This window comes from Pongo abelii, chromosome 3 (genome assembly GCF_028885655.2).
Source record: "Pongo abelii isolate AG06213 chromosome 3, NHGRI_mPonAbe1-v2.0_pri, whole genome shotgun sequence".
In the NCBI taxonomy this organism is placed as follows: domain Eukaryota; kingdom Metazoa; phylum Chordata; class Mammalia; order Primates; family Hominidae; genus Pongo; species Pongo abelii.
Genome location: NC_071988.2, coordinates 26,083,524 through 26,108,428, shown reverse-complemented (window position 1 = coordinate 26,108,428; position 24,905 = coordinate 26,083,524). Strand labels below are relative to the sequence as shown.

General features: G+C 37.4%; 1 protein-coding gene across 3 annotated transcripts in view; it reads right to left on the bottom strand.

Moving 5' to 3' along the window:
* STIM2 (stromal interaction molecule 2) overlaps nucleotides 1-24,905 on the bottom strand; it is a 163,278-nt gene that overhangs the window by 34,519 nt on the left and 103,854 nt on the right. The window lies entirely within an intron of this gene.

Genomic DNA, 24,905 nt, shown 5'->3' with positions numbered 1-24,905 from the left:
ATTTAGTGCATTCAAAGTAGACTTTTTACTCTTAAGTTTCTTCCTATTCAAGATGAACTGCATTGAGAATTGCCCTGTCCTGACTGCCAAAAAACTCATGGTGCAGCTGCACCTCACACACCCACACAAAATCCCCAGCCAAGAAAACAAGGTAAGATTCTCTCTTTCTATGACTGTTCAACAGTGAAAATTCCTGATCTAAACACTTCAGCACATCAAAGTCATCCCACAATTTCCAATAAGTCAGTATAGAAAGGAAGAAAAATCAAATGAAAAAGAACATATTAAAACTGCCCAAGCCTTAGTAATACTCTACTTAGCAAATTGAAAATTGCAGTGGTCTTGACAACGAATCTTTAAAACAATATTCTAACAGAACTGTTTATTCTAGGGGGAGATTCACTTCTCCTTTTGCTGTGGTTTCCTTGGTGATACTCAGTAAACACCTTCACTTCTCTTCTCATGACCAGGACTTGCATTTTTTTTTTTAGCTTTCTCTGTTCCAAATACTCTAATTGTCTTTCATTTCTTAGGACAGATCATACTATGTCCTTCTTCAGGGCCTCTGTACGTGCTGTTTGCTGAGTATAAGCTCCTTTCTGCTATCCCTCCACCTTTTTGTTTCATTAAACCTTCATCTCAGCTAAAACTTTAATTCTTCAAGTGAACCTTTCTGAACATTACTATATAACCTTTTTTTTTCCTTTTTTTGTAGAGGTAGGGTCTTGTTATGTTGCATAGGCTGATCTCTTGAACTCCTCGGCCTCTCAAAGTGCTGAGATTACAGGTATGAGCCACCACACCCGGCCCCTGATTATTAATCCCTTAGTAGCTTTTATGCACAGCATTTAAATAACTATAACTACTTATTTGTATGATTATTACTTCAACAACTGTTTATTTCAGTAAGTATAAGTCTTCTGCTCATCACTCTAACCCTAGCATTTGGTATAAAGGCACTCAACAAATTATTTGTTGGATGCTGTTGAATGAAGTAGAACATGTTTAATTAACAAGTCTTATGAAAATCTAATTTTACATTTTAATGGTGAGACAAACAGAAACAGGGATTTGTATGTATAAGAAATTCTTTTTTAACATTTTCTAAATTTCAATAGCTTTTGGGGTACAAGTGATTTTTCGTTACATAAGAAATTCTTGATGGTAAAAGAATTACTCATTTAAGAATTATCTGGTTCCTTATTACCTGCCTCTCACTGGTCTTTTATACATGCTGTTGCTAAACAGCACTTCCATCAGAGGGCAAGCAGAGAGAGATACACCATTCCTTTTAAAGGTATCTTTCCCAATCTGCAGAGCTACAGAAATGCCAGCTTCTAAAATGTTAACTTATATTGTTTCTGCTTGAAATTGAGGCCAGTGCTACAGGTCAGTGTCTCAAAGCGATTTTTGGCAATTTATTCTAAGACTAATGAAAAGAACTCTGGAATGGAAACAGACCTGATTTTACTCCCAGCTGTGCCACTGATTCAGGATAATATCATAGCCACATTATTTAACTACAGCTCAGATTCTTTTTTTTTAAATTGATGTTATACATATTTTGGGAGTACATATGGTATTTTGATACACGTATACAATGTGTGATGATCAAATCAGGATAACTGAGATATCCATCACCTCAAACATTTATCTTTTCTCCATGTTGGAACCATTATAATTATCTTCCAGCTATTTGGAAATACACAATAAATTACTGTTAACTTTAATTTCCCTACTTTAGTATCAAATACTAGAACTCATTCCTTCTACCTAACTGCATTTTTGTACCCATTAACTAACTTCTCTTCATTCCCCTCTTCGCTTCCCAGCCTCTGGTAACCACCATTCTACTCTCTACTTCCATAAAATCCACTTTTTTAGCTCCTACATCTGAGTAAGAACATGTGATATTTGTCTTCTGTGCCTCGTTTATTTTGCTTAACATAATGATCTTCAGTTCCATTTTGCTGTAAATAACGAGATTTTATTCTTTTTTATGGCTGAATAATATTCCATTGTGTATACATACCACATTTTCTTTATCCATCCACCTGATGATGGACACTTAGGTTGATTCCACATCTTGCCTACTGTGAATAGTGCTGCAGTAAACATCAGAGTGCAGGTATCATTTGGAACAATGATTTCCTTTCTTTTAGACATATATTCAGCAGTGAAACTGCTGAATCATATGCTAGCTCTATTTTTAGTTTTTTTGAGAAACCTCCATACTGTTTTCCTTAATAACTGTACTACTTTACATTCCCACAAATAGTATATGAGTTCCCCTTTCTCCACATCTTCGACAGCATTTGTAATTTTTTGTCTTTTTGATAACAGCCATTCAAACTGGGCTGTGATGATATCTCATTGTAGTTTGGATTTGCATTTCCCTGATGATTAGTGATGCTGAATGAACATCTTTTCGTATACCTGTGGGCCATTGGTTTGTCTTTACGCCTACTCAGGTCTTTTGCCCATTTTTTACTCAGATTATTTGTTTTTCTGCTATTGAGCTGTTTGAGTTCCTTATATATTCTGGTTATTAATCTCTTTGTCAGAAGGATAGTTTGCAAATTTTCTCCCATCCCATAGGTTGTCTCTTCACTTTGTTCATTGTTTCCTTTGCCATGCAGAAGCTTTTTAGCTTGATACAATCCCATTTGTATTTTGAGGTCTTAACCCAAAAAGCTTCTTGTCCAGACTAATGTCCTGAAGCCTTTCCTCAATGTTTTCTAATAGTTTCAGATCTTACATTTAAGTCTTTAATCAATTTTGAGTTGATTTTTGCATATGGTAGATATCTAGATTCATTCTTCTGCATAGAGATATCCAGTTTTCCTAGCACCATTTATTAAAGAGACCATTCTTTCCCCAATGCACATTTTGGGTGCTTTTGTTGAAAATGAGTTGGTTGAAAGTGTATGGATTTATTTCTGGGTTCTCTATTCTGTTTCATTGGTACATGTGTCTGTTTTTATGCCAGTACCATGATGTTTTGGTTATTATAGCTTTGTAATATTATTTGAATTCAGGTAGTGTGATGCCTCCAGCTGTGTTCTTTTTGCTCAAGATTGCTATAGATATTCATGGTCTTTTGTGGTTCCATACAAATTTTAGGATTTTTTTTTCTATTTCTGTGAAGGATATAATTGGTATTTTGATAGGGATTGTATTAAATCTGTAGATCACTTTAGGTAGTAACGAAATTTTAACAAGATGAATTCTTCCAATCCATAAGCATATCTTTCCTTTTTGTGAATCCTCTTCAATTTCTTTAATCAGTGTTTTATAATTTTCTTTGAAGAGATTTTTCACTTCCTTGGTTAAATTCGTTTCTAGGTATATTTTTTGGTACCTATTGTAAAGAAGATTGCTTTCTTGATTTCTTTTTCAGAGTGATCTCTGCTAATATATAGAGATGCTACTGACTTTTGTAGGTTGATTTTGTATCCTGTAACTTTACTAAATTCATTTATCAGTTCTAAGAGTTTTCTGGTGAAGTCAAGGTTTTTCTAAATATAAGATCATGTCCTCTTCAACCAAGGATAATTTGACTTCTTCCCTTTCAATTTGAATGCCTTTTATTTATTTCTTTTGCTTAATTATTCTGGCTAGTATTTCTTGTATTACGCTGAATAAAAGTGGTGAAAGTGGGCATCCTTGTCTTGTTTCAGATCTTAGTGGAAAGGCTTTCAATTTCTCCCCATTCGGCACAAAACACACAGCTTTTGGGCTTGTCATATATGGCCTTTATTGTGTTGAGGTATGCTCCTTATATACCCAATTTGTTGAAGGTTTTTATCATGAAGGGATGCTGAATTTATTAAATGCTTTTTAGCATCTATTGAAAAGATCATATGGTTTTTGACCTTGATTCTATTGATGTGAGGTAGCACATTTATTGATTTGTGTGTTGAACAGTCCTTGCATCTTAACATGCAAGATAATAAAATTGATCTAGACCACCTTTAAAATTCATTTAAACTGGGCTGTGTGTGGTGGCTCATGTCTATAATCCTAGCACTTTGGGAGACGATAGTGGGTGGATCACCTGAGGCCAAGAGTTAGAGATCAGCCTGGCCAACATGGCAAAACCCTGTCTCTACTATAAATACAAAAATTAGCCAGGCATGGTGGTACATGCCTGTAATCCCAGCTATTCCGGAGGCTGAGGCAGGAGAATCTCTTGAACCCAGGAGACAGAGGCTGCAGTGAGCCAAGACTACGCTACTGTACCCCAGCCTGGGAGACAGAGTGAGACTCCGTCCCCCACTCCTAAGAAAAATTTCATTTAAACTCTTTCTATGATTCTATTATAATAAACAAGAGTTGGTATTTATTAATAAAACATTGCTAAAGTGTTAGCCTAGAACAGTAGATTACAGAATACTGAGAGGGAAAGAATGGCCCTAAGAACTTTCAGGATAGCCATGAAAACTGCTAACATTTATTAAGTGTTCATTAAATACCAGGAGATTTGCAAACATTATTTCAAATGATCATTGTAGTAAGCCTTTTAAGTAGATACTTTTATCATCATATTGAATCTAAAAGTGTATGGAGGCAAGGTTCTTAATTAGGTATAAAAGATTCGTAAATGGTCAAACCAAGTTTCAGACCAAACCTGTTTCTAGAGTTGTTAAACATTGTGCAGGAACACCGCCTCTTCAAAATAAGCTAAGTGGACCTAATAATCAGATTAGGTACCACAGATAGTTTATGGTCTAGTCATACTTGCAGCTATACTTGCAGCTTTCTGTACAATGTTCCCCCAGGCCCCACTGCCTCTCCTTCAATGTGGAATGTTTTTCCTTTCTTCCTTCTTTGCCAGGCTCGCTCTTCTTTAAGACTCAGATAAGAAACTTCCTCCTTCATCAAGTTTTCTCTATCCACTCATTTCCAGATTAGAGCTGCTCTTCTTTGTGCTCCTTGGTCACCTATACTTATATCTGCCATAGGATTTATCATATACCATAATGTAATTGTCCATGTTCACCTTATACTCTGGATGATGAGTTCTGAGAGGGCAGGAACTTGTTATTTTACCTAACACAGTCATGATTAACACACAAAAAACTGCCACATTCCTTTGGGACTATGGGGCTTTATATTTTACTATACATTTTTACATACATTCTCATTTAACCCCCAACAACTATCTTTGAAAGATATCTATTATCTCTACATTCTATACAAACAACCTAGGCCAAGAGAGGCCAAGTGATCACACACATGGTCACACAGAATAACTGAGAGAGCTAGAATTGAACTCTAACCTTCTGACTGTAAGTCCACTACTAATATAGATGGCTGATTTAGAACAGCTCACTGTTTAAAACTTGAAACAAATTTTCTCATAGAAACAAACCTTTCAGACATATAGTACTAACAGTAATGCCAAAGTTAAACATCATATATGAGCAATCTGCCACAGGCAATTACATTAATGGACTCAGGATTCTCCTAGAGACATCAAGTATACATTGGGGCCTACTAAAGGCCTGGAGGGAGTAACAGAAAAGCTCAATGGAGCTATGTCAGTTCTTCATCATGGAGGTGATTCCTACAACTTGGAAGAGGGGCTCTAACAGCTCGAAAGGCAAGATTTAAACAGCCAGGAGATTCAGAACTACAGCACGGCTCTGGAACAAAGGCGATGGTGCGGGAAGGGAGAGTGGGGACAGGATGGTGTATGGAACCGAAATTCCAGGAGATGAGAGAGTATGGGGAGGTAGAATATGGGGAAGAGCAGGACTATACATTTGTGGATTTTCACAGGAACAGAGGGTTCTCCTTTTCATTACTCCTCACCCATGCTGCTATCAAAAGGGCAATTTCTACAACAGAGAAGGAGGTTCCTGATTCTGCACCCAAACAGTTTCCCTTTCTTCTCCTCATCTACTTGCTACTTTCGGTCCCACCACCATGTCACTATTTTGGATCAGCACTTAAAAAGGGATGAAAACCGTGCCTAAGAGCAGAAAGCTTTTTGACAGCAGTGGGGTCCTAATCACAGGGAGGATGAAGAGATTGTAAGGGGTGAAAATAGCCACCAATAGAGAAGAAAAGCAACTGGCTGAAGCAGCCTTCCAAAAAAGACATGAGTCATGCATAGGTACATCCCAGTTGTACAACTAGGTTTAAGTGAATGAAATACTCTAGCTGAAAGCAATCTCTTCCTCCCATGAATTTCTATACTGCTTAACTATTTCTACCAAATGGCACATCATATGGGCTGCCTTACTTTGTAACTGTTTGCTTACATCTTATGTTCCTGCTATATTGCAAGCTGCTCTAAGACAAGGACTGTAGAAAACACATCAAGTTGCCATTTAAGTATTAGCTGAATGTATAACTGACTTTTAGTCTTCCTTAAATAAAAGAACCTGTTTTGTTTTGTTTTTAATTATCAATTTGCTATCCCATAATTGTGTGAAAGATAAATAATACTGTCTGCCTGAAATCTCACTTGAAAGCAGCACTGGTGAATCCTTGGCTCCAGAACAGAACCAAAGAGGCTTATAACATAGTGGAGGTAGCAATTTAAAATTGTGTGGTTGACAGTGGTATCAGAAGAGAATTTGTGCGCCTTGCTTTAAGCAAACCTGATATAAACAAATCAGTATAAAAGATAAACTTTAAAAGATTAAAATATATGTATTTACTTGTTCCTTTCATCTGTAAAAGGCAATCTTACAAAACCAACGCACCCAAAGCACTTAGCCATATGCCTATATTAAGTTACAAGCCTAAAAATACAAAACAGCCTAGTGAAGTACTACCATATAAATTTTCATTTGTCATATTTAATATAAGTATATACTATCCAAAATATCTTTAAAGATGATCTGTGAAATCACCTAAATACTGTGGGGGAAAACCTAACTTCTAATAATAAAGCATTTTTGTGTATGTAGAGACATGTTAATAACAGTAGTACCAAACATTTTGTGAGCAGTTGGCAATTTCCAGAAACTGTGCTACATGCTTTACATGAATCATCTCATAAAACTCAAAAACCCTATGAAGTAGATATCAGATGTAATATTATAATCCTTGGTTTATAGAGTAGGAAGCTGAAGCTCAGAGTTTAAGCCACTTGCTCAAATTCACACACAAGTAAGTAGTGGAAACAGGATTTAGAACTACGCCCACTGAGTTCAAAGGCCAACTCTTAACCATCTCCTGCGTTCTGAGGAAACCTCAAACCTCAAGATACAGCCAAATTCACCATCAGCTGTGGCAGACCTTGGATATAACAAACATACACATTACATGTATTCTGCTTTTCATTTTTTAATAGCTTTCATACTACTTTTTAAAAACTGCTATGTCCTAAATTTATGATTTTAAAAACATTCGTAACGTCATTCTTAATGTTAAGAAAGCAACTGGCTTGTTAAGAATTTTTTTAATTAAAGAAAAGCAACTGGCATAAAAGTTTCTTTGGGAAAATTAATGTATTTTAGGGAAATCAACTTCTGATATCCTGAGACAGGAGAGTAGAGTTAAAAACAGTACAGACTGCTACAAACAGTATGTGTTACAAACATATACTGCCTTCTCTTAAAGCATGAAAACATCTTTATATCTACCCAAAGGTTTGGCAAGGGGGTCAGGAAGAAGAAAGACTAAACATTATTAATAAAAGTAACTATATTTAAAGTTGGCTATATGAAATGTTGATAGAAGCTAAAAACTTATTAGCAGTTTGAAAAATATTTGTGTTATTGGAACGTTTATATAAAATACCATATTCTGAAACAACACAGGTGTACACCAGTATTGACTACTTTTAAATCCAATTTCAATTGAGTGTAACAACTTACAAAAATCTCAGTTTCTCTTTACACTGATACACATAATTTATCACAGGAAAACTGAATTAACCTAAGGTTCAATATTGCAGGGATTTAAAAATAAGAATTTTTAAACTAATATAAAAGAAAGAAAATAATAACATTTCAAATCTAAAAGTTGAATAAGTTTCAGGCCTTTCACATTTCATCCTAACTCAGCTGATTTTATAGACTTCCTGGGGTCACTTCTGAACGAGACTTTAGATGCTCAGCTGCTCAGCACAGTCAAGACAGGCTTATGTTTAGAACAGTGCCAGAATGTGAGCTCCTCATTTGCACAGTGGTCAGCAGGGCATGTCTTTGTAACATGGAGTAAATTCCTGCAATATGCTATATTTGGATACCTAAAGCCACACCCTGAACTTGAGTTCAGATATTAGTAATTGTACCAAAGAGAAATATACACTTTTGCTCATGAGCTCCTTTTCTTTAATTATGCAAGAATGACATGTAATTTTTAGAGACACTAGGTAAATGCTGGCAAATGTTTGAACATTCAGAACTTAAAAATTACTAAGGTGCTTTGTTCCCAACAGTGGTACAGGGGACACTGAGGGAAGGCTTTGTTACCTTTCCTATTAGAAACTCCAATCTTATTATCAATGAAACTAAGTGTAATATCAATACCTAGTTCAATGAAGATGGTGAGAAATAACAAAGATATATCTTAAAATTAGAAATTGAAGGCTGGGTGCAAGTGGCTCACGCCTGTAATCCCAGCACTTTGGGAGCCAGAGGCAGGCAGATCACCTGAGGCCAGGAGTTGGAGACCAGCCTGGCCAACATGGCGAAACCCCATCTCTACTAAAAATACAAAACAAAATTAGCCAGGTGTGGTGGCACGCACCTGTAATCCCAGCTACTCACCAGGCTGAAGCAGGAGAATCATTTGAGCCTGGGACGCAAAGGTTGCAGTGAGCCGAGATCGCACTACTGCACTCCAGCCTGGGCAACAGAGTGAGTGAGACTCCATCTCCAAAAAAATAAAAAAATTGGAGACATAGTGGGTCTCAAAATCATATGGCTGTTCTGCAGACAGTGTTTCTTATTCGTTCTATATTCCCAACATGTTATACAACACCAAAAATATAGCAGGCACTTAACAAACATGGAATGGCAGGTACATAGTTGGAACTCAATTAGTACTTATTGGACGAGTGAATGGATGACAAAATGATTCTGTTATCCAAGACTGCCAAGGAAAATGTCACTTTCATTGATTCTTTTTAGAATCATTTCTAGATAAAACAACAAACTTCCAAAAGTGTGACTAAGCTTCACAAAATGAAGAGGGTGCTATTTTCCAAAGTATAACAATAAAGAAACATTTCAATTATAGCTTTTCAATTATAGCTTTACAACTGTTTGCTTTAATTTTCTGCTATTAACACTTTTTTCTCTTAGAATTTGAAAGTTTCTTCAAAGGATTTTCTGTAGGCAACTTGGAATTCCTTCATCCAGCAAATATTTACTGACTGCACAGTAATTACTTTGGGCACTGGATTAAATAAATAAAACATCAGAGTCAAGGAATTATTACCAAGACTACCAGAAAGCATGATGTAATAAATGTGTTAACTTTTAGAGGGAGTTAAACAAAAAATGAATACAAAAGCCTAGTTAATAAATACCTTCTTTATTATATCGAAGGCCAGCTAAAAATTGAGATTTCACTGCTAGATGCCAAACAACTTCCAGGTAAGAAGACACAATACATTCAAAACTTGTAAACCTTGGTTTCTTCAATAATAGAAAAATTAGCCAATTCCAATGGTAGAAATATTTTCAAGGCAACTGTACTCAGAAATTTGCTTGATCTTCAATTACATATGATTTTTCCTAGTGCATTTAGCATTTAAAAATCTAATAATTCACAAATATTATTAAGCTACATTTACCTGGTATATAACATTTTCCAACTTGGGCTTCAGCTGGTATACATAGCAGTGGTTTAACTAATATTATTAGTGGCGAAAATAACTTTTAGGAAAAGTTTAATTGTAGTACTGACACAATGGTTAAAGGATTAAATTTCTAAATAGCCTCCCCATTCATAGGGGACCTTTGTCAACAGCCAGAGAATCATGAGAAAGGCAAAATGTGAATAATGTGCTTCAGTAATCAAAATAAACTCACAAAGATTGATTCATTTACACCAAGCTACTGGATAGTGTTCATTCCAATTTTTCTCCCAAGTTTTTTTTCAATTTTCAAATTCATTTCAGTGTCTTTCAATTGCCCAGAAGTAATCTGGTCCCACATGGGGATGAGACAGGTTAACAGTAGCTAGTATCTCTATAATGCGGACAACAGGGTGGCAGCCTTGTGAAGGCCGAGGCCCACATAAGGCAGGCCCCTGAAAGAGGTAGCAGCCCGTGAGGTCAGGACCCTGGCTACGTACAGAGGGACTGAGCAACTAAGTAAACATAGTAAGATAACAGAGCCAAGTTTTCACTGTCAGTGAAGGGAAGTACAAATAGAAAAAGGAGTTAAGCTAGAATTAACCCAAAGTGTGGGACTGAAATTGGAGTTTATCAGGTATCAGTGTGAATTCATGATTTTCAGTATAAAAAAAAAGAAATATAAGGTGCGTGCATGTTTCTTAACTCTGTCCACTGAGGTCTGGGAACAACAATATCTCAGTAGCAATGAACATACCTAGTGCTCAAATCTTGGTTTCTAAATAGCAATTCAGCTAAAAATAACCAGGGTTCCTTGGAGAAATGGCTGTTTCCAGGATTGAGGTTAAGAAATAACACAATGAGCCTGGATACCTTTTTGTGCCAATAAGTAGGGAAAAGCTCAAAAAATGATGGATATAGAAGGATATATAAAAGAATAAAGAATATCCTTAATCCTTAAAAAAGGATACAGAAGGATATAGAAGCCAGTTAGAAAAGGATATTTTAAAGAATATAGAAGCCAGTTAGAAAGGACATAAAAAGATATAGAAGCCAGTTAGAAAGGCCTCCCATTAACTAAATTTGGGACAATTTGAGCATCAAAATCATAATAGTAACAAACTCAAAACTGACTGAATAAAATAGGATATAAGTGAATAAATGCAGAAGATCAATCTTCAAAGCATTCATAAGTTTTTGAGAATCAGTCTTTCTCCAATTCCTAGTTTCAAAATATGTCTTTGTTATCTCCCAGCATCTTCACGGACAAGATGTTGATATACACTCTGTTTAAATCTCTTCCTTATAGTAGAACGCCAACTAATAAGTAGAAGGAATGATGGAATTCAAAAAGTTACCATTTAGCAACCATGTGAGCAATAATTAAGTCAGGCAAAAAACATTTATAGATGCTAGAACTAAAAAGTGAAATGAGGAATGTGATTTTAAATAGTCTTCAAGTATCTCTCCACCAAAAAAAAAAAAAAAAGTATTAATTACACATTTGTTCGGTGTGGGGGAAATACCTTTATAGTTATGGAAACACAGCAGACACTATATTCATCAAATGACAAAGATAACACCATTGGTAATAAGGCAAATGATACCAAGTGCCACCCAAAATGATATAATAAAAAGAATCACTCCTGTGATACTCCAGCCCAAAATGCATAACCTGGATCTAACAATGTAAAAATATCAAACAAATCCTAATTTAGTTATTTACTACAAAAGTGATGTTTTTGAAGATTACTGGCCAACGTTGTAAAAGTCCAGGCAGTATTATGGAATTTTTCCACACTGAAGACGACTAGAGAGATAGGACAACCGGGTACAATGCATCACCCTGCATCCTTTGGCTATAAAAGGCCATTATTAGGGCAAATGGTGGCACTGGAAGGGGAGGGGAGGGTATCTAGACACAGTGTATATGGGAGTTATTTGCTCTGGTCCTGCAACTTTTCTCTAAATTTGAAATCACTTTCAATTAAGAAATTAAAATTTAAAAAAGAAATCTTTTGGTTCTTCTTCAATTATGCAGGTAGAGAATTCTACTAATTGCGAGCTTCTCCATTACTTTGTAGCTTGTGATTTTCTCCAAGAAAGTATGGTAGCCTTTTAACAATATTAATAACAGCAAACATTAGGCTTTATTAGCTATCAAATACTGTTCTAAACTCTATATACTTGTTGACTCATTTAATCCTCAGCACAACCCTCTAAGGTGGGGGATGGGTACTTATTAGTGAGATTTCACAAATAGGGAAAGTTAGGGACAGAGAGATCAAGTTGTTTGTCCTGTCCGATGTCACAAATCTAGTAAGTGTTATGTAGAGACTTGAATACAGGCAGTCAAGCTCTGTGTTCTTAACTCACTTTTGGATTTTGTCTATCTGGGAAAGAATAGCTGTACTTTGGGGTTTCTGTAGGTATTCGTATTTAAGAAGCCTCAGAATCCCTAACTTTACTTGTTGCTGGATACTCATTTAGTTCAAACATCTTTTCGTGCCAGAAAGTAAGGAAGGGCTCCTTATCCACAATATTAGAAGTAAAGCTTCTAATATGTAATCTCGTCAACCCACAATATTGAAAAAGCTTCTAATATGGATTTAAGATGTTTATCTAGCAAAAAATTAATAAAGCACTATAAAAATACTTATGATACCTTTCGAAAACTAGCCTTTAAAGGAAAACTGATTCCTTTCTTGACTCTGTTTGCATTTGGAAATAATCTGAAATTTTAGTAGTCTTTTTAGAAACACAGTGATTACCTTAGTTTAAATTACTAAAACACTTAAACTTTTCCATTTCTCAACTTTTATGGGCTAGAATTTACAATAATCTTCCCTCAACCTATTTCAGATTATTTTTCTTTTTCTAATTGCCTACTGAATAATTCCCATTTATATTCCTTGGTAATTCTTTGTTCTCTGGCAACTGATTGATTTCCCAGATCCAGAGGCACGATCTGGTTTTAACTTTTTCCTTTTTTTTTTTTCCAGGCTCCCAGCTATGCCAATAAGGAAGAAAGTATTCTACTTACTCTGGTCTAACAGTGTTGGAGACAAACCAACAAGTTATTAACAAATAATTAAATTCAGAGTCCTTTTTAAATTATTAATTGCCCTTTCTTATATTTGATGTGATAAGCAATCAAAATCTTTATTATCTAGGAAGTAATGATTATTTGTTTTAACGGAAGTGTTGACAAACTATAAATGATCTCTAAACCCTGCCTAAACAATTTACTTTCAAAATAAGCAAATTCTTATATTCTATAAGACAAATATAAGACCTATTTGTAATTTATACATGCCTTTAGTCTACACTAAATACTGAACCCATTTGCCATTTTAGATAATTATGATCCTTGCATTCTATTAATTTAAAGAAAAGTGGGGCTGGGCCCAGTGGCTCACGCCTGTAATCCTGGTACTTTGGGAGGCCAAGATGGGAGGATCGCTTGAGGCCAGAAGTTCCAGACCAGTCTAGTCAACACAGTGAGACCCCCATCTCTATAAAAATAAAATAAAAAAGAAAAATAGAAAATGTTCATAATAACATCAAACGAATTTTCAAAAACATACTACCAAATCTTCATTAACAAATATAGAAAATGAAGACAGCACAATAAACCATAAAACCACCATTTCTTACAGCAGGTGAAGTCATATAAAAGTACTGCTTTTCCTATATTTGATAACAGCAAATTTTTACCAATAACTACTTAAAATTTAATAAAACTCTTTGTAATTCCATAAAGGCATGCCCTCCTAGATAATTATCTGGATGCCTTTATATGTTTTAATTATATTTGCTTTAAATTAGTATATTTAAATATTCTCACTTAAATATACTCTCTAAATTTTATAGTTGTTCCTTTTCCTCTTGAGAAGGCCTCATTTGGCAAAAATTCACCAGTAACCCAAAAGACAAGAGCTCTAGTACAGTATGAAGACATGGCACTGCAAAAACCTTCCACATTCTTAAGCTTCATTATAAAGTATAACAGTAGTTGGTATTCTTAGATATTACTGAAGTGTGACAAATACTATTTCTCTTTTGAGAGTGGTTAGGTCATGAAGAATCATCTACTCCTCAAATTTACCAGTATTCAGAAAGCATCTCTTTCTCAAGGTTTCCAAACTAACTCAGCACAGACAGCGCCTACTTTTTGCTGCCTCAAATTCACTTTTCTCCTCCTCCAATGATGCTTTTAAAAATACCTATGTCTCATCTTTAACAATACAGACATGTTTGAAGAGTCTAGGTAAACTTACCTAGGGTTTCAAAGTAAAGAGTACCAGGCAGTAGTAAAAACGTGTAATAGCCAGGAAGATTTTGAAAGTTTCCAGTGGTGAGAGTTATATTAGCTCATTTCATTAAAATACCAAAATGGGATTTAATAAAATGTCTCTATTTAGGAAGTGATACACTCAATTACCGTAAAATTCAGAGTGGGACCAAAAAAGGCCTTTGAGAAAATCCATTTATGGTCCAAAAGTTTTGAACTGCAAGTTTCAGGAACTTAGAGATGTTCTGAAAGAGTAGCTATATTTTACATCACATGACCCATGCTGCCAGACACCACCCACTCAACCCTGCTCCTTTCAAAGTTTTCTTCTACCTGCTCTTCTCAAAGTCTAGTGATTCTTGGTCATTAATCTGTAATGGCTGGCTGGCTGCTAGGTTACTCCTTCTCTCTCTTCCTTCTTCGGAGACAAAACTCCAAATCACCTGGGGTAGGCAGATGGGGAAAGAAGTAATCACAGGACCCCATTCTGGAGGTCACAGCAACAGATCTAGATTTGGCCACAAGACCTAAGCCAGTTACTTTCTGGCATTTCTCTAACTAGAACAGGCAGGGAAGACTCCTAGTTCTCTATGGCCATGATCCTAGGAAAACATAAGCCTGCAACTGCCACCAGCCACAGAACTAGCCTCTAGGAAACACAAGAGGAGAAAATAACACCAAAATCCAGAAAGAAACAGAGAAAGACAGGACCTGGGCCAGGGTGGATTAAGCCCCTGACTACACACCAGCACTCTCCTATTAAACAGGGATAGTTTTTAAATTAAGATAGTTTGATCTTCTCCTGTATCAATTATTTCTTAACTGGGTCATTCCATATATATATATTTTTATGATTTAAATATATATGATTTAAATATATATGTATATATGTGTGTATATGTATATATGATAAAAATCTCATTTTAAAAAAATTATTCACATTATCTCCCTTCATGTATCAGAGTCCCATTTCTTGACTCTTCCTTTTTAAAGTCAACAATATTTATTGTTTTTACTTCCTGTTTAATCCATTCCAATTAGACTTTTACTTCTACCCCTACAGTGAATCTGTCTCTGTTAAGATCAATAACCTTAACTTCGACTTTGCCAATCCAATTGTCAAGTCTGTGTTGTCATCTTATTCAGATTTCTGAACATGTGACACTGCTTTTTCTTAAAATGCTTTCTTCACTAAGCATCTAGGTCCCCACATTCTCCTGGCTCTCCTCCTATCTCACCGGCCATTTCTTCCCAGCCTTCTCTCCAGGGTCCTCCTCTACTTCTTGACCTCACAGCACTCAGTCCTTCACTCTTTGCATCATGATCTCAACCAGTATTTTTCAATGTTTTCCCCCATTATTAACAACCTCCCCCCTGAGACTGTTCAGATTTCTGGGTTTTTTCCTAATTACTCCTATTCCCAAGAAATTTCAATGCCACATAAAACCTAGGAATGAACTTTTATTCCTGTCCCTGTCCCCAACTAGTATCCTGAATTCAATTCCACAGCAAATCCTGCCAGCTATTTCTTCAAAATATATCATGAAATCAGACTTTCCAGCCATTTCCTTCTCACCAGATTACCATCACCTCTCACCAGTTCACACGAAGCCTCAACAGGTCTTCTACTTCTACTCCTGACCCCTTCCCCTCAAGAGTCTAATATTCACACAGTAATTACAATAATCATTTTGAAAGATAAATCACATCACTACTTTGCTCAAAACTCCTAAATGGAGTTATACTTGCAATATACTTACATTATCCATATAATAAATCTCAAATTCCTTATTGGCCCTACCAGGTCCTATGAGATCTGTCCCTGTCTGTCTCCTTGATCAATTTGTCTCCCACCACTCTCCCCATTCCTTACTACTTTCTAGCTACATGAGCCTTCCAACAGTTTCCTAAACACTTTAAGGTTGTGCCAGCTGTAAGCCTTGGCCTGGCTGGTCCCTAAACCTGGAATATACTTCACCCAGATTGTCCCCTGGCTCACCCTCTAGCGCCACTCAGATCTATAACCAAAAACCTCTTCTTGGGGGACTTCTTCCTTGACCACATTATCTATAGTAGCCCTTGTTCCATCTGCTCACTAACTATACTGTTACCCTGCTTTATTTTTTCACATAAATAACCTGTACCAGCAGTTGTGTGAGCGTATATGTAGCTACACACACACATACATGCAAACTTGCTCACTGTCTCTCTAAAAGAGCGTTAACTCCGTCAGGGAAGAATATCTATTTTGTTCAATGCTCTATCCCCAAAGCCTAGAATAATGTCTGTCTTGTCTCACAGGAAAAATATTTTTTTTTGTTTTTTGAGACAGAGTCTCACTCTGTCACCCAGGCTGGAGTGCAGTGTTATGATCTCGGCTCACTGCAACCTATGCATCCCAGGTTGAAATAATCCTCGTGCCTCAGCCTCTCGAGTAGCTGGAATTACAGGTGTGCACCACACCCAGCTAATTTTTGTATTTTTAGTAGGACAGGGTTTCATCATGTTGGCCAGGCTGGTCTCAAACTCCTGACCTCAAGTGATCCACCTGCCTAGACCTCTCAAACTGCTGGGATTACAGCATAAATTTTTGATTATATGTAAATAAAGAAAGCAGGTGAGTCTGACTTTTGCAACTTGCAATCAATCAAATCATTGGTGATCAAGCATCTTTACAATGAACTTCTCATTACTTGAGGTAATTTGAGTCTCCATCTCTTGCCACTAAAAAGAAAAAAAAAAGACTCCCAAGATGGCCGAATAGGAACAGCTCCAGTCCGCAGCTCCCAGCGTGATAAATGCAGAAGACAGATGATTTCTGCATTTCCAATAGGTACCTGGTTCATCTCTTTGGGACTGGTTGGACAACGCGTGCAGCCAATGGAGGGCGAGCTGAAGCAGGGCAGGGCATCGCATCACCTGAGAAGTGCAAGGGGTCAGGGGATTTCCCTTTCCTAGCCAAGGGAAGCTGTGCCAGACTACCTGGAAAATTGGAACACTCCTGCCCAAATACTGCGCTTTCCCCAAGGTCTTAGCAACCAGCAGACAAGGAGATTCTCTCCTGTGCCTGGTTCAGCGGTCCCACACCCACGAAGCCTTGCTCACTGCTAGCACAGCAGTCTGAGATCGAACTGCAAGGTGGCAGCCTGGCTTGGGGAGGGGTGTCTGCCATTGCTGAGGCTTGAATAGGTAAACAAAGCAGCCTGGCAGCTGGAACTGGGCGGAGCCACCACAGCTCAACAAGGCCTACTGCCTGTAGACTCCACCTCTGTGGGCAGGGCATAGCTGAACAAAAGGCAGCAGACAACTTCTGCAGACTTAAATGTCCCTGTCTGACAGCTCTGCAGAGAGCAGTGGTTCTCCCAGCATAGCATTTGAGCTCTGAGAATGGACAGACTGCCTCCTCAAGTGGGTCCCTGAACCCTGTGTAGCCTAACTGGGAGACATCACCCAGTAGGGGCCAATAGACACCTCATATAGGCGGCTGCTCCTGTGGGATGAAGCTTCCAGAGGCAATATTTGCTGTTCTGCAGTATTTGCTGTTCTGCAGCCTCCGCTGGTGATACCCAGGCAAACAGGGTCTGGAATGGAACTCCAGGAAACTCCAACAGACCGGCACCTGACTGTTAGAAGGAAAACTAACAAACGGAAAGGAATAGCATCAACATCAACAAAAAGGTTATCTACACCAAAACCCCATCTGTAGGTCACCAACATCAAAGACCAAAAGTAGATAAAACCACAAAGATGGGGAGAAACCAGAGCAGAAAAGCTGAAAATTCTAAAAACCAGAGCGCCCCTACTCCTCCAAAGGATCACAGCACCACAAAGATACTCCTCGAGAAGAGCAACCCCAAGGCACATAACTGTCAGATTCACCAAGGTTGAAATGAAAAAAATGTTAAGGCAGCCAGAGAGAAAGGTCGGGTTACCCACAAAGGGAAGCCCATCAGACTAACAGCGAATCTCTTGGCAGAAACCCTACAAGCCACAACAGAGTGGAGGTCAATATTCAACATTCTTAAAGAAAAGAACTTTGAACCCAGAATTTCATATCCAGCCAAACTAAGCTTCATAACTGAAGGAGAAATAAAATCCTTTACAGACAAGCAAATGCTGAGAGATTCTGTCACCACCAGGCCTGCCTTACAAGAGCTCCTGAAGGAAGCACTAAACATGGAAAGAAAAAACCGGTACCAGCCACTGCAAAATCATGCCAAATGGTAAAGACCATCAAGGCTAGGAAGAAACTGCATTAATTAAAGCACAAAATAACCAGCAAACATCATAATGAAAAGATCAAATCACACATAACAATATTAACCTTAAATATAAAAGGACTAAATGCCCTAATTAAAAGACACAGACTGGCAAATTGGATAAAGAGTCAAGACCCATCAGTGTGCTGTATTCAGGAGACCCACATCACGTGCAAAGACTCACATAGGCTCAAAATAAAGGGATGGAGGAAGATCCACCAAGCAAATGGAAAGCAAAAAAAAGCAGGGGTTGCAATCCTAGTTTCTGATAAAACAGAGTTTAAACCAAGAAAAATCAAAAGAAACAAGGCTGTTACATAATGGTAAAGGGATCAATTCAACAAGAAGTGCTAACTATCCTAAATATACATGCACCCAATACAGGAGCACCCAGATTCATAAAGCAAGTCCTTAGAGAGCTACAAAGAGACTTAGACTCCCACACAATAATAAGGGGAGACTTTAACACCCCGCTGTCAATATCAGACAGATCAACAAGACAGAAGGTTAACAAGGATACCCAGGACTTGAACTCAGCTCTGCACCAAGTGGACCTAATAGACATCTACAGAACTCTCCACCCCTAATCAACAGAACATAAATTCTTCTCAGCACCACACTGCACTTATTCTAAAATTGACCACATAATTGGAAGTAAAGCACTCCTCAGCAAATCTAAAGAACAGAAATCACAATAAACTGTCTCTCAGACCACAGTGCGATCAAATTAGAACTCAGGATTAAGAAATTCACTCAAAACCGCACAACTACATGGAAACTGAACAACTTGCTCCTGAATGACTACTGGGTAAATAACGAAATGCAGGCAGAAATAAAGATGTTCTTTGAAACCAATGAGAACAAAGATACAACATACTAGGATGTCTGGGACACATTTAAAGTAGTGTGTAGAAGGAAATTTATAGCACTAAATGCCCACAAGAGAAAGCAGGAAAGATCTAAAATCGACACCCTAACATCACAATTAAAAGAACTAGAGAAGCAAGAGCAAACACATTCAAAAGCTAGCAGAAGGCAAGAAATAACTAAGATCAGAGCAGAACTGAAAGAGACAGACACAAAAAACCCTTCAAAAAATCAATGAATCCAGGAGCGGGTTTTTTGAAAAGATCAATAAAATTGATAGGCCTCTAGCAAGATTAATAAAGAAGAAAAGAGAGAAGAATCAAATAGACACAATGAAAAATGATAAAGGGATATCACCACCGATCCCACAGAAATACAAACTACCATCAGAGAATACTATAAACACCTCTACGCAAATAAACTAGAAAATCTAGAAGAAATGGATAAATTCCCAGACACATACACCCTCCCAAGACTAAACCAGGAAGAAGTTGAATCTCTGAATGGAACAATAACAGGCTCTGAAATTGAGGCAATAAGTAATAGCCTACCAACCAAAAGAAGTCCAGGACCAGGACCAGAGGGATTCACAGCCGAATTCTACCAGAGGTACAAAGAGGAGCTGGTACCATTCCTTCTGAAACTATTCCAATCAATAGGAAAAGGGAATCCTCCCTAACTCATTTTATGAGGCCAGCATCAACCTGATACCAAAGCCTGGCAGAGACACAACAAAAAAAAGAGAATTTTAGACCAATATCCCTCATCAACATTGATGCAAAAATCCTCAATAAAATACTGGCAAACAGAATCCAGCAGCACATCAAAAAGCTTATCCACCATAATCAAGTTGGCTTCATCCCTCGGATGTAAGGCTGGTTCAACATATGCAAATCAATAAACGTAATCCAGCATATAAACAGAACCAAAGACAAAAACGACATGATTATCTCAATAGATGAAGAAAAGGCCTTCAAAAACGTCAACAGCCCTTCGTGCTAAAAACTCTCAACAAACTAGGTATTAATGGAACGTATCTCAAAATAATAAGAGCTATTTATGACAAACCCACAGCCAATATCATACTGAAGGGGCAAAAACTGGAATTATTCCCTTTGAAAACTAGCACAAGACGGGGATGCCCTCTCTCACCACTCCTATTCAACATAGTGTTGGGAGTTCTGGCCAGGGTAATCAGGCAAGAGAAAGAAAGAAAGGGTATTCAATTAGGAAAGGAGGAAGTCAAATTGTCCCTGTTTGTAGATGACATGATTGTATATTTAGAAAATCCCATCATCTCAGCCCCAAATCTCCTTATGCTGATAAGCAACTTCAGTAAAGTGTCAGGATACAAAATCAATGTGCAAAAATCACAAGCATTCTTATACACCAATAACAGACAAACAGAGAGCCAAATCATGAGTGAACTCCCATTCACAACTGCTTCAAAGAGAATAAAATACCTAGGAATCCAACTTACAAGGGATGTGAAGGACCTCTTCAAGGAGAACTACAAATCACTGCTCAAGGAAATAAAAGAGGACACAAACAAATGGAAGAATATTCCATGCTCATGGATAAGAAGAATTAATATCATGAAAATGGCCATACTGCCCAAGGTAATTTATGGATTCAATGCTATCCCCATCAAGCTACCAATGACTTTCTTCACAGAATTGGAAAGAACTACTGTTCATATGGAACCAAAAAAGAGCCCACATTGCCAAGACAATCCAAAGCCAAAAGAACAAAGCTGGAGGCATCACGCTACCTGACTTCAAACTATACTACAAGGCTACAGTAGCCAAAAGAGCAGGGTACTGGTACCAAAGCAGGTAATATAGACCAATGGAACAGAACAGAGGCCTCAGAAATAACACCACACATCTACAACCATCTGATCTTTGACAAACCTGACAAAAACAAGAAATGGAGAAAGGATTCCCTATTTAATAAATGGTGCTGGGAAAACTGGCTGGCCATATGTAGAAAGCTGAAACTGGATCCCTTCCTTACACCTTATACAAAAATTAATTCAAGATGGATTAAAGAATTAAATGTTAGACCTAAAACCATAAAAACCCTAGAAGAAAACCTAGGCAATACCATTCAGGATATAGGCATGGGCAAGGACTTCATGACCAAAACACCAAAAGCAATGGCAACAAAAGCCAAAATTGACAAATGGGATCTCATTAAACTAAAGAGCTTCTGCACGGCAACAGAAACTACCATCACAGTGAAAAGGTAACCCACAAAATGAGAGAAAATTTTTGCAATCTAGCCATGTGACAAAAGGCTAATATCCAGAATCTACAAAGAACTCAAACAAATTTACAAGAAAAAAGCAAACAACCCCACCAAAAAGTGGGCAAAGGATATGAATAGACACTTCTCAAAAGAAGATATCTATGCAGCCAACAGACACATGAAAAAATGCTCATCATCACTGGTCATCAGAAAAATGCAAATCAAAACCACAATGAGATACCATCTCACGCCAATTAGAATGGCAATCATTAAAAAGTCAGGAAACAACAGATGCTGGAGAGGATGTGGAGAAATAGGAACGCTTTTACACTGTTGGTGGGAGTGTAAATTAGTTCAACCATTGTGGAAGACAGTGTGGCGATTCCTCAAGGATCTAGAACTAGAATTACCATTTGACCCAGCCATCCCATTACTGGGTATACACCCAAAGGATTATAAATCATGCTACTATAAAGACACATGCACACGTGTTTATTGCGGCGCTATTCACAATAGCAAAGACTTGGAACCAACCCAAATGTCCATCAGTGATAGACTGGATTAAGAAAATGTGGCACATATACACCATGGAATACTATGCAGCCATAAAAAAGGATGAGTTCATGTCCTTTGCAGGGACATGGATGCAGCTGGAAACCATCATTCTCAGTACACTAACACAAGGACAGAAAACCAAACACCGCATGTTCTCACTCATAGGTGGGAACTGAACAATGAGATCACTTGGACACAGGGCAGGGAACATCACACACAGCGGCCTGTCAGGGGGTAGGGGGCTGGGGGAGGGATAGCATTAGGAGAAATACCTAATGTAAATAAGTTAATGGGTGCAGCAAACCAACATGGCACACTTATACCTAGGTATCAAACCTGCACGTTGTGCACGTGTACCCTAGAACTTAAAGTATGATAAAAAAAAATACATATATATACTAAAACCAAAACAATATCCTAAAACAGATTGGATACAGATGCAGCTATGAGAATCTAACTACCCTCCAATAAGTCAGACATTGAAGAGGTTTGCAAAAATGGAAGACAATGTTAGTCTTCTCATTATTTTTATTTTGGAAAATATAATTTATTTTAAATAAAAAGATTACTTATATACTTAAAAAAGACTTAGACAAACTGCTCAAATTTTAAAATGAAACTGTAATAAAAGAGAAGATACACTATACTGTAATTTCAAGCTACTCAACAAAGCGTGTTGAACAATCAGTTATGCAGAGGAATTTATTAAGCGTTCAGTTTTGTCATAAATTCAGCCTCCCATACTTAATATACTGCAGTTTCATTAGAATCTAGAGTGATTACTCTTTTGGGCATTCTTGAAAACCACTCAAAGAATCCAGACACAGTCCTAAAGCATATATTCACTAACTTAAAACTTCACCTTCCCTCATTCAAAAGCTTCCAATTTACACATCTAAAAGATAATGCAGTCTAAGGTCATCAACAGATTCATGCAGTTGAGCATGCTCATTAAAAACAGATGAGAGAAATTTAGACAACTACCAAAGCAGATCAATCTTCAACTATCTCACACTGCAATCTGGGATATGCTTACCTTTGCTAAGGTCACAGGCTCTGGATCAGTGGGAATGCAGCTAGCACACAGAAACCTATTATTATTCATTGCAGTAGAGCTGTAGCACTATCATTAAAAGTCTCCCACAAAATATTTGGTACTGGTCAAAACAGGGAAAATAATGATGTTAGAATTCTATATGCTTACAATATATAAGTCAGAAACTAAACAAATGCATAAGCCAATTTAAAAGTTAAGGAATCTCTTGGGCCTCCCTTCTCTAATTACTTGCCCCTCCATTGCCACTTTCCCCATCCCGCCTCCATCCCCTTCCACAAAGCTCAAGACATTGTTCAACAAGGATTGTCACTCAAATTCATCACAGAAAATGAATTCTAAGAAGGATTTAAAAATTGTTAGTGATATGCCTGTGAGTCACTGCCATCCAGCAATGGAGAATTATTCTGTCAACAAGTTTCTTGCCTGTCTGAGCTTACATTATTTTCTTATTAGCCTAACAAAATCTTTTCAATCCATAAACTGACACAATTATCCATGAAGAAAAAGAAAGCTGACATGAAACAAAATATGTAATAAGGCTGACATAAAACAAAATATATAATAAGACTACCGCTAACACATAGTAGGTGTTCAAAAAGTAATTGCTGAATTATTTTTTAACGTTCAACTTTAAAAATATCAGTCCAGTGCTTCCCTTTTGTCTTTTAAGCAGCCCAGATCTACCAGTTCTTAAGAAAACCTTCTATTTGATCAGACTACCCATTTAAAACTACCATTACATTTCCCTCCATTTTCTTGCCTATTCCTTAAATAGGGGGTCACCCACTGTTTCTACTTTGTACATACTCATTCTCTTAAATCCTTTCATTGTGGTGAAATATCCATAACATAAAATTTACCATCCTAACCAATTTTAAGTATACAATTCAGTGGTATGAAGTATATTCATACTGTTGTGCAACCATCATCACAATCCATCTCCAGAACTCTTTTCATCTTATTACACAAAACTGAAATTCTGTATCCATTCAACAACTCCCTGTTCTCTCCTCCCCACAGACCCTAGCAACCAACATTCTACTTTCTGTCTCTATGATTCTGACTACTCTAAGTACCTCACGGAAGTGGAATCTCGCAATATTTTTTACATGACTGGCTTTTTTCACTTAGCATAATGTTCTCAAGGTTTATCCATGTTGTGCATATGTCAGAATTTTCTTACTATTCCATTGTATGCATATTCCACATTTTGCTTATCCATTCATTCGTCAATGGACACTTGGGTTGCTTCCACTTAAATCTTGCTCAAGATTTGAGTGTGTGTGTGAGTGTGCATGTGTGTCACTCCATTCCCCATACCAATATTTAAATTTCCTGAAGGTTAATGATTTTTTTTTGATACAGGGTCTCAGTCTGTCATCCAGGCTGTAGTGCAGTGGCACAAACATGGCTCACTGCAGCCTTGACCTCCTGAGTACACGCGATCCTCCTGCCTCAGCCTCCTGTGTAGCAGGGACCACAGGTGCATACTACCAAGCCTGGCTAATTTTTTTTATTTTTTGCTGAGATGGGGTCTCACTTTGTCGGCCAGGCTAGTCTCAAACTACTGATCTTCCTGCCTGTTAATAATGATTTCATTCTTGCCAAATCTAATGGGTTTTTTCACATATATCATATTTCTCTGTGTCAAGCTACTAGCCACTTTTCATCTTTCCTCTCTCTAACCCCCACTGTTGGAGGAGAGGGGAGGGGGAGGAGGAAAGGGGAGAAAAGAAATCACTTACGAAGATGCATACAATGCAAAGAGAATAAAAGATGAAAGATGTCACTGGACCAGGAAGATAAAATGAAGCTGAGGTAAAGGCACTTACAAAATATATGAGATCCTTAATAACA